Source organism: Bufo bufo, chromosome 3 (assembly GCF_905171765.1).
Source record: "Bufo bufo chromosome 3, aBufBuf1.1, whole genome shotgun sequence".
NCBI lineage: Eukaryota > Metazoa > Chordata > Amphibia > Anura > Bufonidae > Bufo > Bufo bufo.
Genome location: NC_053391.1, coordinates 184,678,482 through 184,702,551, shown reverse-complemented (window position 1 = coordinate 184,702,551; position 24,070 = coordinate 184,678,482). Strand labels below are relative to the sequence as shown.

Sequence of the window (24,070 nt, the reverse complement as noted above, 5' to 3'; positions counted from 1 at the left end):
TTTAGAGATCATACACATGGCAGAGACAACTTTGTCCTAGGCAGATATTAACATATTGTCATCAACAAAATCAGATCTTTACAACTATCTTACATCTTTATGGTAAAGGCCACAAACACATTAGACCATTGGCAGCCAAACTCATCTTTTTTGGTAGTACTAGATAGTTACATAGTTAATATGGTTGAAAAAAGACATACGTCCATCAAGTTCAACCAAGGGGTAGGTGGGGACGCGAATCCCAAAAGGAATTGAGACTCAGATTTCTGCACATTTTCATAAGCATTAATGTTTTTTACTTTTAAGAATTCGTCAAAACCTTTTTTGAAACTGTCTACTGTTCCTGCTGTGACCACTTCCTTAGGAAGTCTATTCCACAGATTCACAATTCTTACAGTAAAGAAGCTTTGACGCTTCTGGAGACTGAACTTTTTCCTCTCCAATCGGAGGGGAAGCCCCCTTGTCTTTTGAGCGCATTTTACATGGAACAGCTTTTCACCGTATTTTTTCTATGGCCCATTTATATATTTGTACAGGTTAATCATGTCCCCCCTTAGATGTCTCTTCTCAAGACTAAATAAATTCAATTCTTTTGATCTTTCTTCATAACTAAGACCCTCCAGGCCCCTTATCAGTTTAGTCACTCTCCTCTGTACTTTTTCCAGCTGCAGTGCGTCCTTTCTATGTACTGGTGCCCAGAACTAAACTGCATATTCCAGATGAGGCCGCACCTCTTTGTAAAGTGGTAATATTACATCCCTGCCCCGTGAGTCCATGCCTCGCTTAATGCATGAGAATATCCTTGTAAACTTAGAAGCAGCTGATTGACATTGTATACTATAATTTAATCTACCATCCACAAGGACACCCAAACCCTTCTCTATAAGTGACTCTCCCAGTGCTACATCACCTAGGATGAAGCACAGAGATTATTACTACCAAGATGCATAACTTTACATATGTCCACATTGAACCTCATTTTATTACTTGAGAGGTCTACTTTATTCAAGCATTTACTGTGGACAGTGCATATTTCTTTTGTTTCCTATACAAGTAGATACCCAGAAGAGACACCACCAAGATGAAGCCAGTAGCTGCTATGCCTGGAAGCCAAGCAAGGGCAAGTTCAGAGCCAAAACCTTTCTCCTCTTCGACTATGTTATTTGTTTTGATCTCTTCAGAATAAAATATCACAGGACCATGAGAAGTCACTGTAAGAGTGTTGTCTGTCTGCTGCAATTCCACCATTCTCTTTTTCCTTTGACAGTTCACAGAGCATGTCTCTGAGGCAGATGGGACACATACTGAAGCACTGCAGTGGAAGAATACCGATCCTCCAAGAGCAGTTTGGGTGTTTGAATCCACAAAGGTGAAGGTGCTTACAATGAAACGACTGTGATATGTTGGGAAATTTATTCCTTGTGAGGAAGTAACAGGAACCAACTCCGTAAGATAGTTGTCTACAGCAAAGGGGCAGCGGCTGGACAAGATAGGCCATTGGGGAAAGTTAGTAGGCTCAGGAGAACTGGTGGCCCAGCAGTTGTTCAAAATCAGAACTAGGCTTGGATCAGTCCTCTGCAGGATGTGAACTTCAACATGCACAGGATCTCTTAATACTCTTAAAATAGGATAATCTTCATCTGCATAGTATGAGCTATACGGCACATCTCAAGCTATTCTCATATCAAAGGTTAGAGGTCCCATGGTAGATACAGGGAGAGAAGGTGGAAGGGTGAAGACCTCTACCTGCAGTGGGACAATGCCAGTCCGTGAAAAGCCACAGCTGACAGTCACTCTCATGGTACTGTCTTTAGTGACTGATGCCGACTGCCAGGCGATTACTCATGGATGCATCACCCGCCTCGTTTGCACTCCCACAGGATAGTGGGAACTGGAACCCAATAAATGATGCAGTTGTTGCCACTATCAGTCTTGGGCATGAGTTAGAATCCACACCAAGTACTTTTACAGAGTCCAGGATCAAGGATGGTATGGTTAATTTTGAAATGGCAGCCACCATGGTATTGTCAACAGTGCAGTAGGCAGTCAATTTCTTTCCATAGTAGCAGCACAGTGCAAGTGCGTTTTGAGAAAAGCAGCATCCAAGTCCTTAACAAAGTTCTTGAGATACAGAGTCATTTGCACATGGTAGGCGGTCAGCTTGCAGAACTGAAGCACAGTCACTTTGACTAGGAGCATCCATAGCTGGAAGAATTGGGCATGCAAGATCTTTCTTGTGATACTGGGACTTCTCATCACAAATAATTTCTTCCAGAGTTACTTCCATTCTCCTCACGAACATAACAGCCATTGAAAGTAGAGCCAACCACCAGTGAGCCATCAGGTTTCTGTCCAATCCAAGTCCCGCAAGTGGAGTCATTGTGAAGATAGTGAGGTTTTCCATTCTTGTCAATGATACTCAAGGCAAAAGCTGCATCCTCCAACAAAGAAGGTAGAGAAAACTCCATAGTGTGAGATCCACACTGCAGATGGGAAGGATAGTCCCAATAGTCCTGTGCCACACATACTAAAGACCCCAATCCATAAGCCAAATGGGCTAAGACAAGCCTCATCCCTGCTTTGCCCAAGCCCATTCTGGCAGCTGCTAACAATGGGGAGGTCCAGATGTTGGGGGACAGAAGATCAGGCATGTTGAATTTCAACAACCAATCCTTTTGTTCATCCAGAAGATAAGCCGCACCCAAATATGTCTGGCATTAGCATTCTCTCTCCTCATTGAAAACACAAGTAGAGATGAGCGAAGTTATGGAAAATTCAATTCGGCTGCTTTGCCGAATTTCACAAAGAAATCTGCTTTGTGACGAATTACTTTGTGACAAAGCGCATTTCTTTGTAGGTAGGGTAAAAAATAAATAAAACATACTCACCTTATCCATTTGATTGCATAGAGGCAGCCATCTTGATTGAAGACACCGCGCAAAATAATATGTCACTGCGCACGATATTTTGTGTGGTATCTTTAATCAAGATGGCCGCAATGGCCTCTTCACACACAAATGGAAGAGGTGAGTATGTATTATTTATTTATTTTTACCACCATTTCAGGGAAAATTGATTAGTTACCACAAACTGAGAGAAAATTCAGCTTTGCAGCGAATTGAATTTTTCAAGACTTATCTACCCTCCCCCCGCCTCCTGCATCTTAACTGGCGTTCTCTCATTTAGGCCTCCTGCACACGACCGTTTTTTTCCCCGTTTACTGGCCGTTTTTTGCGTTCCGTATACGGAACCATTCATTTCAATGGTTCCGCAAAAAAACGGAATGTACTCCGTATGCATTCCGTTTCCGTATTTCAGTTTTTCCGTTCCGTTTAAATATAGAACATGTCCTATTATTGCCCGCAAATCACATTCCGTGGCTCCATTCAAGTCAATGGGTCCGCAAAAAAACGGAACACATACGGAAATGCATCCGTATGTCTTCCGTTTCCGTTCCGTTTTTTGCGGAACCATCTATTGAAAATGTTATGCCCAGCCCAATTTTATCTATGTAATTACTGTTTACTGTATATGCCATACGGAAAAACGGAACAGAAACGGAAACACAACGGAAACAAAAAATGGAACAACGGATCGCAAAACACTGAAAAAGCCATACGGTCGTGTGCAGGAGGCCTTAAACTGTGGGCTTGGGATATGATGAAGGCCTGAGTTTAAGGCTTTATAATACAGCAAATCAATAGGGTGCATTTTAACAAATTTCAAAACTGAAGAGTACTTGTGTTCACCGACTGTAAGAAGGGATCATAAAAAGGTGAGGAATTCAAACACAAAAGATATCAAAAAGCCACATAACTTATCATTGTACAGTGAGTAAGGATTTATATACAGTACATAAAAGTGGATAAGACCTGGGTCAGACTGGTCCACCACCACCAGAGTCCTAGAGGATTCTCCCTTGGACGCAGATTCTGACACAATTACAGCCCCAGTGATCCAGCAGAAAACAACCCAACTTGGAACCAATCACTTGCCATAATGCAAAAAATAATATAGTAGTAACATTTTCTGTAGCACAGTACAAATTATTACATTGAAAGCCTCTAGAAGTTTATCAGTTTTTCTGAATACATGACTTACTACCCATAAGCAATTGAACGTATGGATCTAGACGAAGTGCTATTTGCAAGAAATCCAGATGGTGAAGTGACATGTAAATGAGATAAAGTCTTATAGGATGATGTAAATAGAATACACAATGCTGCTTGTACCTCTAGGACGGGTGTGGGGATGTAGCAACAGCTGCTGGGCTTTACTGGCTTAATCCTCTTAACGAAAATCTGTGCTCCATTGTGGCGTCTGCCAACATAGGCATTTTCACTTAGACACATTAAAATGAGGTTAATATTTGTGATATTTGTTAATTTGCAGCCTCAGCTCCTGTGCATGTTGGCTACCTTCTGCTTGCCAAATAGTTGTTGAGAGGCAGTCAGCCTGTCAGCTACATTATACATTATACTGTATAGAGACATCTGGCCCATAGCAGGCTCTAGTCAAAGAAGGAATTCTCTTAAACTTTGCGTTTATTCTTCAGCTACACTGGTAAGACTGACAAACTCAGGGGCTTCTAAACGAAAAGATATTAGGGGAGCTTCACGAATGGTGAGCTAGTGTCTCCCCTAGTGCCTCTAGGGTACATGGTCTGGTGGTGAATATGATGTAGGCTGAAACCAACTTTCCAAGTAGAAAAGTATCGGAGCATTTTAATAAACCTTACTTGGCTCACCCCTGTCTATTACTCCCAACTAGAGTTGACTGGACACCTGGATGTTCGGGTTCGACGGGTTCGGCCGAACTTCGGAAAAAAGTTTGAGTTCGGGACCATGTGCCCAATTTGGAGACCCAGAAGTTGCAGGGGCTGACCCCTGTCAGTCCGTTTGTGTAGGCGTGTGCACACTTACTGCCCCACCATGTCGCACGTCCCCGTGATGTTCACGATCCAATTTGATATCTGCTCTATCAACTTTCGATGTTCTTTTATGCGCCTACCATGGTGATTACGGGTGGCGGGGAAAAAGAGACCAAATTTAAGTGAGGATCCATTTTTTCAAATTTAAAATTACAGTTGAATTATGGGAGAAATTATTAAAGCATAAAAGTGTGACAACTTTTCAAAGTTTAAGCATTGAATGTAAGGATGTGGTGCGCATTAATTACTGAAGAATTTATAAAATTTTATTCCCTGTCACCTATGCATAGCAGGTGTTTATTCACGTCTAAAATTGTATAATGTCAACCCAAGAATGTAACAGAAAAATTATTGAAATTTATTAAGCTGTCAACTAGGTAGAGGAGGGTATATTACACCCAAAAATTGGTGAATTTCACCAAAAAATGTAACTGACAATTATTATTTTTTCGGTCTACTAGGTATAGGAGTGGTACATCACACCAAAAAATTGGTGAATTTCACCAGAATATATAACTGACAATTTTTTTTTTAACCTGTCTACTAGGTATAGCAGTGGTACTACACACCCAAAAATTTGTTTATTTTACCAGAAAACGTAACTGACAATTTTTCAATTTTTTTTTTACCGTTCCACTAGGTATAGCAGTGGTACTATACACACCAAAATTGGTGAATTTTACCCTAAAATGTAAATGACAATTTATTTATTTTTTAACAGCCTACTAGGTATAGCAGTGGTACTATACACCCAAAAATTGGTTAATTTCACCCGAAAAAGTAAATGACAATTTTTTTTTTGTTTAACCTGTCTACTAGGTATAGCAGTGGTACTATACACCCAAAAATTGGTTAATTTAACCCGAAAAAGTAAATGACAATTTTTTTTTGTTTAACCTGTCTACTAGGTATAGCAGTGGTACTATACACCCAAAAATTTGTTAATTTCACCATAAAATGTAACTGACAAAAAAAAAATGGATTTATGAGGTGGAGTTCCATATGGAGTAGGAGTTTGAGGAGGCGGTGTACGCAGCAGAGTAGGTGGAAGCGGCGGTGAAGGAGGACGAGATAGCCAACACAGGTTTTTGGTTTTAATTTAATTTAGTAAAATTAAGGTACACTCCAAAAGAGTGTGAAATATTTAAAATACAAACATGAGCAATTGCGCTGCAGTATAACAATGGCTGCTTAGTGCCGGTATACATGTCTATTCTGCACAAGGTACAGACAAGTCCTGAGGGATCCATACCTGGTTCATTTTAATGAAGGTGAGCTTGTCCACATTGGCTGTGGACAGGCGGCTGCGCTTGTCTGTGATGACGCCCCCTGCCGTGCTAAACACACGTTCAGATAATACACTGGCTGCAGGGCAGGCCAGCACCTCCAAGGCGTAAAGGGCAAGCTCAGGCCATGTGCCCAATTTGGAGACCCAGAAGTTGAAGGGGGCAGACCCGTCATTCAGTACGTGTAGGCATGTGCACACATACTGCTCCACCATGTTGGTGAAATGCTGCCTCCTGCTAAGACGTTCCATATCAGCTGGTGGTGCTGGTTGTGGCATGCTGACAAAGCTTTTCCACATTTCGGCCATGCTAAACCTGCCTTCTGAGGTGCTGGCGGTGCCCCAGCTGCGTTGGCGACCTCTTCCTCGTCCTCTGCCTTCGCCTTATGCTTCCACTGTGCCCCCGCTGTCATGTGGGAATGCCACCAGCAGCGCGTTTACCAGCGTGAGCTTGTACTCGCGCATCCTACTATCACGCTCCAGTGACGGAATTAAGGACGGTACGTTGTCCTTGTAACGGGGATCCAGCAGCGTGGCCACCCACTAATCAGCACAAGTTAGAATGTGGGCAACTCGGCGGTCGTTGCGGAGACACTGCAGCATGTAATCGCTCATGTGCGCCAGGCTGCCAAGAGGCAACAAAAACCTGTCCTCTGTGGGAGGTGTATCATCTGTGTCCTCTGTATCCCCCCATCCACGCACCAGTGATTGCCATGAGCTGGTCTGGGTGCCACCCTGCTGTGAACATGGTTCTTCCTCCTCCATCTCCTCATCCTCCACCTCGTCATCCTCCAGAACTGTGCCCTGGCTGGACAATTGTGTACCTTGGGTTTGTGAGTTCAGGAACCCACCCTCAAAGCCACTTGGGAATGACTAGCCGGAAACCCTACGAAATGATCTCTCTTCCTCCTCCTCCTCCTGTGCCACATCCTCTTCCACCATCGCTAGGAGCGTTTTTTCAAGGAGGCATAGAAGTGGGATAGTAACGCTGAGAATGGCGTTATCGGCACTGGCCATGTTGGTGGAGTACTCGAAACAGCGTAACAAGGAACACATGTCTCGCATGGAGGCCCAGTCATTGGTGGTGAAGTGGTGCTGTTCCGCCGAGCGACTCACCCGTGCGTGCTGCAGCTGAAACTCCACTATCGCCTGCTGCTGCTCGCACAGTCTGGCCAGCATGTGCAAGGTGGAGTTCCACCTTGTGGGCACGTCGCATATGAAGCGGTGAGCGGGAAGGCCGAAGTTACGCTGCAGCGCTGACAGGCGAGCAGCAGCAGGGTGAGAACCCTGAAAGCACGCACAGACGGCCCGCACTTTATGCAGCAGCTCTGACATGTCAGGGTAATTTTTAAGGAATCTCTGCTCTTCCAAATTCAGCACATGCGCCAGGCAAGGGATGTGCGTCAAACCGGCTAGTCCTAGAGCTGCTACAAGATTTCGCCCATTATCGCACACCACCAGGCCGGGCTTGAGGCTGACTGGGACAAACCACTCATCGGTCTGTTGTTCAAGGCCCGTCCACAGCTCCTGCGCGGTGTGGGGTTTGTCCCCCAAACAGATACGTTTTAAAACTGCCTGCTTTTGTTTACCCCTGGCTGTGCTGAAGTTGGTGGTGAAGGTGTTACGCTGACCGGATGAGGAGCTGGTAGAGGATGAGGAAGCAGAGTAGGAGGAGGAAGCAACAGGAGGCAAACTGAAGCGCCCTGCAATCCTCGGTGGTGGAAGGACATGCGCCAAACTGCTATCCACCTCAGGCCCATCCGCCACTGCATTTACCCAGTGTGCTTTTATGGAGATATAACGTCCCTGACCGTGCTTACTGGTCCACGTATCCGTAGTGAGGTGCACCTTGCCACAGATGGCGTTGCACAGTGCACACCTGATTTTGTCTCCTACTTGGTTGTGCAGGGAAGGAATGGCTCGCCTGGAAAAGTAGTGGCTACTGGGCACGACGTACTGTGGGACAGCCACCGCCATAAGGCCTTTAAAACTATCTGTCTCCACCAGACGGAATGACAGCATTTCAAAGGCAAGTAATTTAGAAATGCTGGCATTCAGGGCTAGGGATCGCGGGTGGGTAGGGGGGTACTTCCTCTTCCTCTCCAGCGTTTGGGATATGGAGAGCTGAACGCTTCCGTGGGACATTGTGGAGATGCTTGGTGACCCAGGTGTTGGTGTTGCTGGCAGGGAACTCCTTGGAGCTGGTTTTGGTGTGCTCGGTCCCTTGCTGCGGTGGGCAGTAGGAGGCAAATTGTCTAGAGGACGGCCGCTCTGCTTTTGCACCCTGCTCCCTCTTCTGCTGTGCTGGTGGCTCTGTGCGACCACCGCCTTTTCCTCTGAACTACATAGGTCACTCGCATGACCTTGATTCCATGTGGGGTGGAGGACCTCATCGTCCTCCACATCATTTTCCACCCAGTCTTCACCCCTGACTTCCTTGTCGGTCTGCACACTTTTGAAAGCTCCAGAAGTTGGCACCTGTGTTTCGTCATCATCCGAGACGTGCTGCGATGGTCCTCCCATGTACTCATCTTGAAAAATAAGTGGTTGGGTATCGGTGCACTCAATCTCTTCCACTTCTGGGGCAGGGCTAGGTGGATGGCCCTGGGAAATCCTGCTAACAGAGTCATCAAAAAGCAGAAGAGACTGCTGCATGACTTGGGGCTCAGACTGCTTGGCTGATTTGCAAGGGGATGAGGTGAAAGACTGATGGACATCGGCTGCAGGTGCCAACTGTGGTCTTTCAGCAGGAGACTGGGTGGGAGACAATGTGAAGGAACTAGATCCACTGTCAGCAATCCAATCTACTATCGCCTGTACTTGTTCAGGCCTCACCAATCGTAGACCAAATACCGCTGCAGGTTTTGTCGCCTACTCACACCCGAGGAAGGGGTTTTACTTGTGCGTGTAGCTGGCACAGATCGACCACGTCCTCTCCCTGCAACAGGAGCTCCACCAGCAGCACCATGACCTGGGCCATGTCCCTTATTTGACGCTCTCCTCATATTTTTAAAATTTAGCCCTAAATGGGTGTTAAATTAATTGTAGAATAGAACGACAGTATGTAAAGGGTGTATCTCACACTGTCTGAACCACTGTAGGCCTGAAGTAAATATTTCTTTGCCCAAAATGGCTGTATTTTAAATGGCTGTATTTTAAATGCCTGATTTAAACCCGTGTATGTAGAGGGGGTATCGCACACGGTCTGAACCAGTGTAGGCCTGAAGTAAATATATCTTTGCACAAAATGGCTGTATTTCAAATGGCTGTATTTCAAATGCCTGATTCAAACCCCTGTATGTAGAGGGGGTATCTCACACGGTCTGAACCACTGTAGGCCTGAAGTAAATATTTCTTTGCCCAAAATGGCTGTATTTTAAATAGCTGTATTTCAAATGCCTGATTCAAACCCCTGTATGTAGAGGGGGTATCTCACAGGGCCTGAACCACTGTAGGCCTGAAGTAAATATATCTTTGCACAAAATGGCTGTATTTCAAATGGCTGTATTTCTAATGCCTGATTCAAACCCCTGTATGTAGGGGGGTATCTCACACGGTCTGAACCAGTGTAGGCATAAAGTAAATATATCTTTGCACAAAATGGCTATATTTCAAATGGCTGTATTTCAAATGCCTGATTCAAACCCCTGTATGTAGAGGGGATATCTCACAGGGCCTAAACCACTGTAGGCCTGAAGTAAATATATCTTCGCACAAAATGGCTGTATTTCAAATGGCTGTAATTCTAATGCCTGATTCAAACCCCTGTATGTAGGGGGGTATCTCACATGGTCTGAACCACTGTAGGCCTGAAGTAAATATTTCTTTGCCCAAAATGGCTGTATTTTAAATGGCTGTATTTCAAATGCCTGATTCAAACCCCTGTATGTAGAGGGGGTATCTCACAGGGCCTAAACCACTGTAGGCCTGAAGTAAATATATCTTTGCACAAAATGGCTGTATTTCAAATGGCTGTATTTCAAATGGCTGTATTTCAAATGCCTGATTCAAACCCCTGTATGTAGAGGGGATATCTCACAGGGCCTGAACCACTGTAGGCCTGAAGTAAATATATCTTTGCACAAAATGGCTGTATTTCAAATGGCTATATTTCTAATGCCTGATTCAAACCCCTGTATGTAGGGGGGTATCTCATACAGTCTGAACCACTGTAGACCTGAAGTAAATATATCTTTGCACAAAATGGCAGTATTTCAAATGCCTGATTCAAACCCCTGTATGTAGGGGGGTATCTCTCACGGTCTGAACAAGTGTAGGCCTGAAGTAAATATATCTTTGCACAAAATGGCTGTATTTCAAATGGCTGTATTTCAAATGCCTGATTTAAACCCCTGTATGTAGAGGGGATATCTCACAGGGCCTGAACCACTGTAGGCCTGAAGTAAATATATCTTTGCACAAAATGGCTGTATTTCTAATGCCTGATTCAAACCCCTGTATGTAGGGGGGTATCTCACACAGTCTGAACCACTGTAGACCTGAAGTAAATAAATCTTTGCACAAAATGGCTGTATTTCAAATGTCTGTATTTCAAATGCCTGATTCAAACCCCTGTATGTAGGGGGGTATCTCACACAGTCTGAACCACTGTAGACCTGAAGTAAATATATTTTTGCACAAAATGGCTGTATTTCAAATGGCTGTATTTCAAATGCCTGATTCAAACCCCTGTATGTAGTGGGGTATCTCACACGGTCTGAACCACTGTAGGCCTGAAGTAAATATTTCTTTGCCCAAAATGGCTGTATTTTAAATGGCTGTATTTCAAATGCCTGATTCAAACCCCTGTATGTAGGGGGGTATCTCTCACGGTCTGAACCAGTGTAGGCCTGAAGTAAATATATCTTTGCACAAAATGGCTGTATTTCAAATGGCTGTATTTCAAATGCTTGATCCAAACACCTGTATGTAGAGGGGTATCTCACACGGTCTGAACCACTGTAGGCCTGAAGTAAATATTTCTTTGCCCAAAATGGCTGTATTTTAAATGGCTGTATTTCAAATGCCTGATTCAAACCCCTGTATGTAGAGGGGGTATCTCACAGGGCCTAAACCACTGTAGGCCTGAAGTAAATATATCTTTGCACAAAATGGCTGTATTTCAAATGGCTGTATTTCAAATGCCTGATTCAAACCCCTGTATGTAGAGGGGATATCTCACAGGGCCTGAACCACTGTAGGCCTGAAGTAAATATATCTTTGCACAAAATGGCTGCATTTCAAATGGCTATATTTCTAATGCCTGATTCAAACCCCTGTATGTAGGGGGGTATCTCACACAGTCTGAACCACTGTAGACCTGAAGTAAATATATCTTTGCACAAAATGGCAGTATTTCAAATGGCTGTATTTCAAATGCCTGATTCAAACCCCTGTATGTAGGGGGGTATCTCTCACGGTCTGAACAAGTGTAGGCCTGAAGTAAATATATCTTTGCACAAAATGGCTGTATTTCAAATGGCTGTATTTCAAATGCCTGATTCAAACCCCTGTATGTAGAGGGGATATCTCACAGGGCCTGAACCACTGTAGGCCTGAAGTAAATATATCTTTGCACAAGATGGCTGTATTTCTAATGCCTGATTCAAACCCCTGTATGTAGGGGGGTATCTCACACAGTCTGAACCACTGTAGACCTGAAGTAAATAAATCTTTGCACAAAATGGCTGTATTTCAAATGTCTGTATTTCAAATGCCTGATTCAAACCCCTGTATGTAGGGGGGTATCTCACACAGTCTGAACCACTGTAGACCTGAAGTAAATATATTTTTGCACAAAATGGCTGTATTTCAAATGGCTGTATTTCAAATGCCTGATTCAAACCCCTGTATGTAGTGGGGTATCTCACACGGTCTGAACCACTGTAGGCCTGAAGTAAATATTTCTTTGCCCAAAATGGCTGTATTTTAAATGGCTGTATTTCAAATGCCTGATTCAAACCCCTGTATGTAGGGGGGTATCTCTCACGGTCTGAACCAGTGTAGGCCTGAAGTAAATATATCTTTGCACAAAATGGCTGTATTTCAAATGGCTGTATTTCAAATGCTTGATCCAAACACCTGTATGTAGAGGGGTATCTCACACGGTCTGAACCACTGTAGGCCTGAAGTAAATATTTCTTTGCCCAAAATGGCTGTATTTTAAATGGCTGTATTTCAAATGCCTGATTCAAACCCCTGTATGTAGGGGGCTATCTCACACGGTCTGATCCAGTGTAGGCCTGAAGTAAATATATCTTTGCACAAAATGGCTTTATTTCAAATGGCTGTATTTCAAATGCCTGATTCAAACCCCTGTATGTAGGGGGGTATCTCACACGGTCTGAACCACTGTAGGCCTGAAGTAAATATTTCTTTGCCCAAAATGGCTGTATTTTAAATGGCTGTATTTCAAATGCCTTATTCAAACCCCTGTATGTAGAGGGGGTATCTCACAGGGCCTGAACCACTGTAGGCATGAAGTAAATATATCTTTGCACGAAATGGCTGTATTTCTAATGCCTGATTCAAACCCCTGTATGTAGGGGGGTATCTCACACGGTCTGAACCAGTGTAGGCCTGAAGTAAATATATCTTTGCACAAAATGGTTGTATTTCAAATGGCTGTATTTCAAATGCCTGATTCAAACCCCTGTATGTAGGGGGGTATCTCACACAGTCTGAACCACTGTAGGCCTGAAGTAAATATTTCTTTGCCCAAAATGGCTGTATTTTAAATGGCTGTATTTCAAATGCCTGATTCAAACCCCTGTATGTAGGGGGGTATCTCACACGGTCTGAACCACAGTAGGCCTGAAGTAAATATATCTTTGCACAAAATGGCTGTATTTCAAACGGCTGTATTTCAAATCCCTGATTCAAACCCCTGTATGTAGAGTGTGTATCTCACAGGGCCTGAACCAGTGTAGGCCTGAATTCAATATTGGCGCACCAAATAGCGGTATTTAAAATCTCTGAATGTAACCTAAATGTATTAAGGGTGTATCTCACAATGACATCTGCATCAAAGGCTGCCAACAATTTTTTTTTTGCCCAAACGAGTGTTTGTTTAACAACTGAATTTGACAGCAGTATATAAGCCTGTAATTTCACACGTGCTGATGCTGCAAGGCCTGAAAATAGTGTTTTTTGTCAAAAAAAGTGTGTTTTTCAAACCCCAGAAAATGATGGGTGTATTTCTAGCTTAAATTGCACACTGACTAATCAAGATGTTGTAGATTGCCAAAATTGTGTTTTTTTTTGTAACAGAAATATGAAAGATGTATATATTACACTTGAATTTAACAGTTGCAGATCTGGAAAATACTGGTTTTTTTTAAAAAAAAAGGGTGTTTTTCAAACCCCAGAAAATGATGGGTGTATTTCTACCTTAAATTGCACACTGACTAATACAGATGTTGTAGATTGCCAAAAAAGTGCTTTTTTGGTAAAATAATATGAAAGCTGTATATATTAAACTTGAATTTAACACTTGCAGATCTGGAAAATACAGTTTTTGGAAAAAAAAAGTGTGTTTTTCAAACCCCAGAAAATGATGGGTGTGTTTCTAGCTTAAATTGCATACTGACTAATACAGATGTTGTAGATTGCCAAAAAAGTATTTTTTTGGTAACAGAATATGAAAGCTGTATATATTAAACTTGAATTTAACACTTGCCGATCTGGAAAATACAGTTTTTTGGAAAAAAAAAGTGTGTTTTTCAAACCCCAGAAAATGATGGGTGTGTTTCTAGCTTAAATTGCATACTGACTAAGGCTCCATTCACACGTCCGCAAAATTTGTCCGCATCCTTTCCGCAATTTTGCGGAAAGGGTGCGGACCCATTCATTCTCTATGGGGACGGAATGTGCTGTCCGCATCCACATTTGCGGATCCGCACTTCCGCATCCGTGCTTCCGTCTCCGCAAAAAAATAGAACATGTCCTATTCTTGTCCGCAATTGCGGACAAGAACAGGCATATTCTATTATGTCGGCAATGTGCGGTCCGCAAAATGCGGAACGCACATTGCCGCTTTCCGTGTTTTGTGGATCCGTGACTCTGTGTATCCGCAAAACACATTGCGGACGTGTGAATGGAGCCTAAGGCCTCTTTCACACGACAGTATGGCTTTTTCAGTGTTTTGCGGTCCGTTTTAAACGGATCTGTTGTTCCGTTTTTTGCTTCCGTTGTGTTTCCGTTTCCGTTCCGTTTTTCCGTTCCGTTTTTCCGTATGGCATATACAGTATACAGTAATTTCATAGAAAAAATTGGGCTGGGCATAACATTTTCAATAGATGGTTCCGCAAAAAACGGAACGGATACGGAAGACAAACCACTGAAAATGATGGCTGTATTTCTACCCTAAATTGCACACTGACTAATACAGATCTTGTAGATTGCCAAAAGAGTCTTTTTTTGGTAACAGAATATGAAAGCTGTATATATTAAACTTGAATTTAACACTTGCAGATCTGGAAAACACAGTTTTTTTTTTTTTTTGAAAGTGTGTTTTTCAAACAACAGAAAATGATGGGTGTATTTCTACCTTAAATTGCACACTGACTAATACAGATGTTGTAGATTGCCCCCAAAATTTTTTTTTGCTAACAGAATATGAAAGCTGTATCTATTAAACTTATATTTAACACTTGCAGATCTGGAAAATACTGTTTTTTGAAAAAAAAAATGTGTTTTTCAAACCCCAGAAAATGATGGGTGTATTTCTACCTTAAATTGCACACTGACTAATACATATGTTGTAGATTGCCAAAAAAGTCTTTTTTTTGGTAACAGAATATGAAAGCTGTATATATTAAACTTGAATTTAACACTTGCAGATCTGGAAAATACTGTTTTTTGAAAAATAAAGTGTGTTTTTCAAACCCCAGAAAATGATGGGTGTGTTTCTAGCTTAAATTGCATACTGACTAAGGCCTCTTTCACACGACAGTATGGCTTTTTCAGTGTTTTGCGGTCCGTTTTGCGGTCCGTTTGCGGTCCGTTGTTCCATTTTTTGTTTCCGTTGTGTTTCCGTTTCCGTTCTGTTTTTCCGTTCCGTTTTTCCGTATGGCATATACAGTATACAGTAATTTCATAGAAAAAATTGGGCTGGGCATAACATTTTCAATAGATGGTTCCGCAAAAAAACGGAACGGATACGGAAGACATACGGATGCATTTCCGTATGCGTTCTGTTTTTTTGCGGACCCATAGACTTTAATGGAGCCACGGAACGTGATTTGCGGCCAAATATAGGACATGTTCTATCTTTCAACGGAATGGAAAAACGGAAATACGGAAACGGAATGCATACGGAGTACATTCCGTTTTTTTTGCCGAACCATTGAAATGAATGGTTCCGTATACGGACCGTATACGGAACGAAAAAAACGGCCCGCAAAATGAAAAAAATAAAACGGTCGTGTGAAAGAGGCCTAATACAGATGTTGTAGATTGCCAAAAAAGTATTTTTTTGGTAACAGAATATGAAAGCTATATATATTAAACTTGAATTTAATACTTGCAGATCTGGAAAATACATATTTTTTTTTTTTTTGAAAGTGTGTTTTTCAAACAACAGAAAATGATGGTTGTATTTCTACCTTAAATTGCACACTGACTAATACAGATGTTGTAGATTGCCCCAAAAATTTTTTTTTGCTAACAGAATATGAAAGCTGTATATATTAAACTTATATTTAACACTTGCAGATCTGGAAAATACTGTTTTTTGAAAAAAAAATTGTGTTTTTCAAACCCCAGAAAATGTTGGGTGTATTTCTACCATAAATTGCACACTGACTAATCCAGATGTTGTAGTTTGCCCCCAAAAAATGGTGATTTGCAATGTCCCAAAAGCTCAGATGCAGTGCTAGTGCACTGAGCATGCATAAAATGGCCACCGCCGCCACCCACCTAAATTACAGAATTATAAAAGTAATTTTTTTTTGCTCAATGGCCTCAGGGCAGGGTAAAACGATTGTATCCTACACCCACACAACTATTTCTAGGTAGATCGCTGAGTTAGATTCTCTCCTATTCTCTTCCTGAAATCACAAGTCCAGCAGCATCCTCTCCCTACACTTGTAACAGCAGAGTGACGTGCAGCGCTACGTGAATGAATGAATAACTTGTATAGCGATACAATTGCGAACTAAATCGCCTCAAGGCGCTTGCACGGCACCGTACGATGGTAGCTGGAAAACACGTACGCAATTTACCTACTGTGAGCAGAGTTAACTCTGCCTTGCCATACCTGTTATTACCCTGACAAACAAGAACAATCGTGTGTGTGTGAGATACAGGCTAGCCCGCGGTGCGACACAGCAGCTTACAATCTTACTGGCCAATACAGTGATTTCCCCCTCCCTTTTGCCCAAAACTGGTAATGTGGCATGTGCCTAATATATATATACACTGCTCAAAAAAATAAAGCGAACACTTAAACAACACAATGTAACTCCAAGTCAATCACACTTCTGTGAAATCAAACTGTTCACTTAGGAAGCAACACTGAGTGACAATCAATTTCACATGCTGTTGTGCAAATGGAATAGACAACAGTTGGAAATTTTAGGCAATTAGCAAGACACCCCCAATAAAGGAGTGGTTCTGCAGGTGGTGACCACAGACCACTTCTCAGTTCCTATGCTTCCTGGCTGATGTTTTGGTCACTTTTGAATGCTGGTGGTGCTTTCACTCTAGTGGTAGCATGAGACGGAGTCTACAACCCACACAAGTGGCTTAGGTAGTGCAGCTTATTCAGGATGGTACAACAATGCGAGCTGTGGCAAGAAGGTTTGCTGTGTCTGTCAGTGTAGTGTCCAGAGCATGGAGGCGCTACCAGGAGACAGGCCAGTACATCAGGAGACGTGGAGGAGGCCGTAGGAGGGCAACATTCCAGCAGCAGGACGGCTACCTCTGCCTTTGTGCAAGGAGAAACAGAAGGAGCACTGCCAGAGCCCTGCAAAATGACCTCCAGCAGGCCACAAATGTGCATGTGTCTGCTCAAACGGTCAGAAACAGACTCCATGAGGGTGATATGAGGGCCCGACGTCCACAGGTGGGGGTTGTGCTTACAGCCCAACACCGTGCAGGACGTTTGGCATTTGCCAGAGAACACCAAGATTGGCAAATTCGCCACTGGCGCCCTGTGCTCTTCACAGATGAAAGCAGGTTCACACTGAGCACATGTGACAGACGTGACAGAGTCTTGAGACGCCGTGGAGAACGTTCTGCTGCCTGCAACATCCTCCAGCATGACCGGTTTGGCATTGGGTCAGTAATGGTGTGGGGTGGCATTTCTTTGGAGGGCCGCACAGCCCTCCATGTGCTCGCCAGAGGTAGCCTGACTGCCATTAGGTACCGAGATGAGATCATCAGACCCCTTGTGAGACCATATGCTGGTGTGGTTGGCCCTGGGTTCCTCCTAATGCAAGACAATGCTAGACCTCATGTGGCTGGAGTGTGTCAGCAGTTCCTGCAAGACGAAGGCATTGATGCTATGGACTGGCCCGCCCGTTCCCCAGACCTGAATCCAATTGAGCACATCTGGGACATCATGTCTCACTCTATCCACCAACGTCACGTTGCACCACAGACTGTCCAGGAGTTGGCAGATGCTTTAGTCCAGGTCTGGGAGGAGATCCCTCAGGAGACCGTCCGCCACCTCATCAGGAGCATGCACAGGCATTGTAGGGAGGTCATACAGGCACGTGGAGGCCACACACACTACTGAGCCTCATTTTGACTTGTTTTAAGGACGTTACATCAAAGTTGGATCAGCCTGTAGTGTGTTTTTCCACTTTAATTTTGAGTGTGACTCCAAATCCAGACCTCCATGGGTTAAAAACTTTGATTTTCATTTTTTTATTTTTGTGTGATTTTGTTGTCAGCACATTCAACTATGTAAAGAACAAAGTATTTCAGAAGAATATTGAATTAATTCAGTTCTAGGATGTGTTATTTTTGTGTTCCTTTTATTTTTTTGAGCAGTGTATATACACTCACCTAAAGAATTATTAGGAACACCTGTTCTATTTCTCATTAATGCAATTATCTAGTCAACCAATCACATGGCAGTTGCTTCAATGCATTTAGGGGGGTGCTCCTGGTCAAGACAATCTCCTGAACTCCAAACTGAATGTCAGAATGGGAAAGAAAGGTGATTTAAGCAATTTTGAGCGTGGCATGGTTGTTGGTGCCAGACGGGCCGGTCTGAGTACTTCACAATCTGCTCAGTTACTGGGATTTTCACGCACAACCATTTCTAGGGTTTACAAAGAATGGTGTGAAAAGGGAAAAACATCCAGTATGCGGCAGTCCTGTGGGCAAAAATGCCTTGTGGATGCTAGAGGTCAGAGGAGAATGGGCCGACTGATTCAAGCTGATAGAAGAGCAACGTTGACTGAAATAACCACTCGTTACAACCGAGGTATGCAGCAAAGCATTTGTGAAGCCACAACACGCACAACCTTGAGGCGGATGGGCTACAACAGCAGAAGACCCCACCGGGTACCACTCATCTCCACTACAAATAGAAAAGAGGCTACAATTTGCACGAGCTCACCAAAATTGGACTGTTGAAGACTGGAAAAATGTTGCCTGGTCTGATGAGTCTTGATTTCTGTTGAGACATTCAAATTGTAGAGTCCGAATTTGGCGTAAACAAAATGAGAACATGTATCCATCCTCTGATGGCTACTTCCAGCAGGATAATGCATCATGTCACAAAGCTCCAATCATTTCAAATTGGTTTCTTGAACATGACAATGAGTTCACTGTACTAAAATGGCCCCCACAGTCACCAGATCTCAACCCAATAGAGCATCTTTGGGGGTCCAACACCGTATTAGTATGGTGTTCCTAATAATTCTTTAGGTGAGTGTATATATATCAGTCCCGATAAACATGCTGGGGTAACTGGAGATTATGGTGAAGTCCTCTCTGTTCTCCGGAGCGAACCAAAACTTTAACTGATAAGTCTTTGTGATAAACAAGCAGCAATTCTTGGTAGCCTGCCACTCAGCAACAGGTACTAACTACTGGCAGGTTTGATCTCAGTCTATAGTATTTAGGCGCCAATCTTATATCGAGGTGCGTGCACGTTCTGCCTTACCGACCCGGGTATGCTCTGCCTCAGCTGGTGACTGCGAACTGAACAAAGGCTGATCTAACACACGTGCGGTACCACAGGGTCTGTTGCTTTGCTCTTCAGCTCTCATCAGTGATCCTGGCAGCTGTACTCCTTCTCCTGGATGTAATCCGCGTCCTTGACACAATCAGCTTCACTTGGCCGCAGTCCTGGTTGCAAAAGGGTGATTCCATGCTAGGACTAGAGATGGCCCGAATAGTTTGCCGGCAAATAGTTCCCGACGAACATAGCTTGTTCGCGTTTGCCGCGACGGGCGAACATATGCGATGTTCGGTCCGCCCCCTATACATCATCATTGAGTAAACTTTGACCCTGTACCTCACAGTCAGCAGACACATTCCAGCCAATCAGCAGCAGACCCTCCCTCCCAGACCCTCCCACCTCCTGGACAGCATCCATTTTAGATTCATTCGGAATCTGCATTCTCAGTGAGAGGAGGGACAGTGCTGCTGCTGCTGATTCAATAGGGAAAGCGTTAGCTAGGGCAGTGTTCTGTGTCCACAGACTCATCTGCTGTAAGGACAGCGTCCTGACAGCACACCAAAAAGCCCTTTTCAGGGCTGGTACATCAGTCTGCTTTTTTTTAATTTTATATATATATATATATATATATATATATTGCAGTTGCCTGCCCGTGTGTGAGAGGCTGCAGGCTCAGTCACAGACAGTACTGTGTGCACACCATTCATACAGGGTGTGACAGAAAATACCTCGCAGATAAAAAAAAATAATATTTAATCTTTTTCTGTGATATAATCACAGTTGCAAGCCAGTGTGTGTCAGGCCCACACAGACTGTATTGTGGCCACTGGCTAGTGGCTAGGCCTCCACTTATACCGTTACAGGGTGTCACTCACTCACAAATAGCTCGCAGATAAAAAAATAATTCTATTTAATCTTTTTCTGTGATATAATCACAGTTGCAAGCCAGTGTGTGTCAGGCCCACACAGACTGTATTGTGGCCACTGGCTAGGCCTCCACTCATACCGTTACAGGGTGTCACTCACTCAAATACCTTTCAGATAAAAAAATTATATTTAATATTTTTCTGTGATATAATCACATTTGCAAGCCCGCGTGTGTCAGGCCACACACAGACTGTATTGTGGCCACTGGCTAGTGGCTAGGCCTCCACTTATACCATTACAGGGTTTCACTCACTCACAAATACCTCGCAGATAAAAAAAAAATTCTATTTAATATTTTTCTGTGATATAATCACATTTGCAAGCCCGTATGTGTCAGGCCCACACAGACTATATTGTGGCCACTGGCTAGTGGCTAGGCCTCCACTCATACAGTTACAGGGTGTCACTTACTCACAAATACCTCGCAGATAAAAAAAAATTATATTTAATATTTTTCTGTGATATAATCACATTTGCAAGCCCGCGTGTGTCAGGCCCACACAGACTGTATTGTGGCCACTGGCTAGTGGCTAGGCCTCCACTCATACCGTTACAGGGTGTCACTTACTCACAAATACCTCGCAGATAAAAAAAAATTATATTAAATCTTTTTCTGTGATATAATCGCAGTTGCAAGCTAGTGTGTGTCAGGCCCACACAGACTGTATTGTGGCCACTGGCTAGGCCTCCACTCATACCGTTACAGGGTGTCACTCACTCAAATACCTTTCAGATAAAAAAAATTCTATTTAATATTTTTCTGTGATATATATCACATTTGCAAGCCCGCGTGTGCCAGGCCCACACAGACTGTATTGTGGCCACTAGCTAGTGGCTAGGCCTCCACTCATACCGTTACAGGGTGTCACTTACTCACAAATACCTCGCAGATAAAAAAAAATTCTATTTAATATTTTTCTGTGATATAATCACATTTGCAAGCCCACGTGTGTCAGGCCCACACAGACTGTATTGTGGCCACTGGCTAGTGGCTAGGCCTCCACTCATACCGTTACAGGGTGTCACTCACTCACAAATATCTTGCAGATAATTGACAGTAAATTGCACGGTGCAGACGCAGTGACCGTGGCGTGGATTCAAACAAAGGGGAGGGAGCCAGCGTTTTTTTAACCATCTTCCCGTTCGAAAAATCTATTTAATAAATGGACCCCAGATTGGGGACGTAACAGGGATTAAACTGATGAGAATAGTACTACAGAAAATACCACTCATATCCGGTGTGACAGTAAATTGCACGGCGCAGACGCAGTGACCGTGGATTCAAACAAAGGGGAGGGAGCAAGCGTTTTTTTAACCATCTCCCCGTTCGAAAAATCAATTCAATTCACCTTTTGGGGACCCTTGGTGTTGTACGTGGCTGGGTGGAGGAAGAAACCTTCAATGACATCAACGGGACATGGCTAGCTTGGTATCCAACCTTGTGCAAATGGGGAGTTTGCGGTTGGGCAAATGGACAGTTTGCGGTTGTTTGCGGTGCATTAAAAGGGGAGTTTGGTCTGTCAATGTCTGTGAAGCGGGCGTAACCCTTACACTACCTGATCGATACAACATCATACCTGATCGTATACACACACTGGATGTTTTAAACCACGTTGTTCAAAAAAATTTAGGATTGTTAGGTGATTTATGCCCTTTATGGATTAAAACCCAACTCTGCGTCAACTACGTAATTTTCCATGGGAGTTTTGCCATGGATTCCCCTCCGGCATGCCACAGTCCAGGTGTTAGTCCCCTTGAAACAACTTTTCCATCACTATTGTGGCCAGAAAGAGTCCCTGTGGGTTTTAAAATTCGCCTGCCTATTGAAGTCTATGGCGGTTCGCCCGGTTCGCCCGTTCACGAACATTTGCGGAAATTCGCGTTCGCCGTTCGCGAACGGAAAATTTTATGCTCGCGACATCTCTAGATAGGACATTAATGGATTTCTTCTCTCACACACTTTTCCAGTCTGCAACTAAGATGGACGCCAGCTTCCTTTTTCTTGACACACAGCAGACTCAAGCTTGAGCACGTGGCTCAAACTTATATAGAGCCTGGGTCACATGCTGCTCTGGCCAATCACAGCCATGCCATTAGTAGGCATGGCTGTGATGGCTTCTTGGAGCAAGTAGTATGACGCTTGTTGACTGGCTGCTGTGCAGCCTATCAAAAAGCGCCAAGAAAGCGCCGAACACCGAACCCAAACTTTTACGGAAATCTTCGGGACTTTACAGTTCGGGTTCGCTCAACCCTACTCCCAACATATTCATATAAATATGACATTTGGCTTGGGTGGGGTTATCCCATAAAAAGTATTAATATGCAATGAGTAGGAAATTGAAAATGAAGGATTATTGCAATATAAAGGGGCGGATTGGCCATAGACCCTACAGGGAAACTGCACAGTGGGCTGATGCCCAGGGGGCCACCTAAGCACTCCTCATGGCTGTCAGTCAAATAAGTGATGCTTCCCTCCTGACTCCTGAATACAACTGTATTGCCTTCTTAAGGCAACTGGAGGAGGAAAGAACATGGCACTTGGTGCCAGCTGGGGAGGTATTTTGTGCTGTTGGTGTGAAACAGCTCTTATTGCATGAACACTGTTATTTTGCTGTTTGTCCACAAGAGGCCGCTGTTTCTCCACACACCTAAACAGACTGCTCAGATTTAAATATTCCTAAGAGGTGTTGATGTGTGTCAAGAAAAAGGAAGCTGGCGTCCATCTTAGTTGCAGACTGGAAAAGTGTGTGAGAGAAGAAATCCATTAACATCCTAGAATGGAATCACCCTTTTGCGACCAGGACTGCGGCCAAGTGAAGCTGATTGTGTCAAGGACGCGGATTACATCCAGGAGAAGGAGTACAGCTGCCAGGATCACTGATGAGAGCTGAAGAGCAAAGCAACGGACCCTGTGGTACCGCACGTGTGTTAGATCATCCTTTGTTCAGTTCGCAGTCACCAGCTGAGGCAGAGCAGACCCGGGTCGGTAAGGCAGAACGTGCACGCACCTCGATATAAGATTGGCACCTAAATACTATAGACTGAGATCAAACCTGCCAGTAGTTAGTACCTGTTGCTGAGTGGCAGGCTACCAAGAATTGCTGCTTGTTTATCACAAAGACTTATCAGTTAAAGTTTTGGTTCGCTCCGGAGAACAGAGAGGACTTCACCATAATCTCCAGTTACCACAGCATGTTTATCGGGAGTGATATATATATATATATATATATATTAGGCATGTGCCACATTACCAGTTTTGGGCAAAAGGGAGGGGGAAATCACTGTATTGGCCAGTAAGATTGTAAGCTGCTGTGTCGCACCGCGGGCTAGCCTGTATCTCACACACACACGATTGTTCCTGTTCGTCAGGGTAATAACAGGTATGGCGAGACAGAGTTAACTCTGCTCGCAGTAGGTAAATTGCGTACGTGTTTTCCAGCTACCATAGTAGGGTGCCGTGCTGTGCGTCAGGGGTCTCAGCCTCTGGGCTGAGTGTATGTAATCTGATTTTATGTTCACTGCATTTGGAACTGTATGTGATATCCTGTTTAATACTACTATTCGGTAAAGTTTCTGTTTTTGTACAAGAGCTGGTGTCAGAGTCGTTTTCCTTGTTCGTGACTTCGCTGTATCCTGAGGAGCACACCCTGGTACACGGCTTACATTGGGGCAGTATTTTGAGATACACTATAGTATTGGCTCTGCTGGGGTGGTATAATGTACAGCAATATGGTATTGCTGTTCCCAACTTCTGTCAATTTGGTCCCAACAACAAAATGGGGCCACTTTT

The 24,070-nt window shown here is 43.6% G+C and overlaps 1 pseudogene; it reads right to left on the bottom strand.

The window, feature by feature from the left end:
• Nucleotides 1-1,005: 1,005 nt before the first annotated feature.
• On the bottom strand, nucleotides 1,006-2,594 carry LOC120993296 (annotated as a pseudogene).
• Between the last annotated feature and the right edge of the window lie 21,476 nt (nucleotides 2,595-24,070).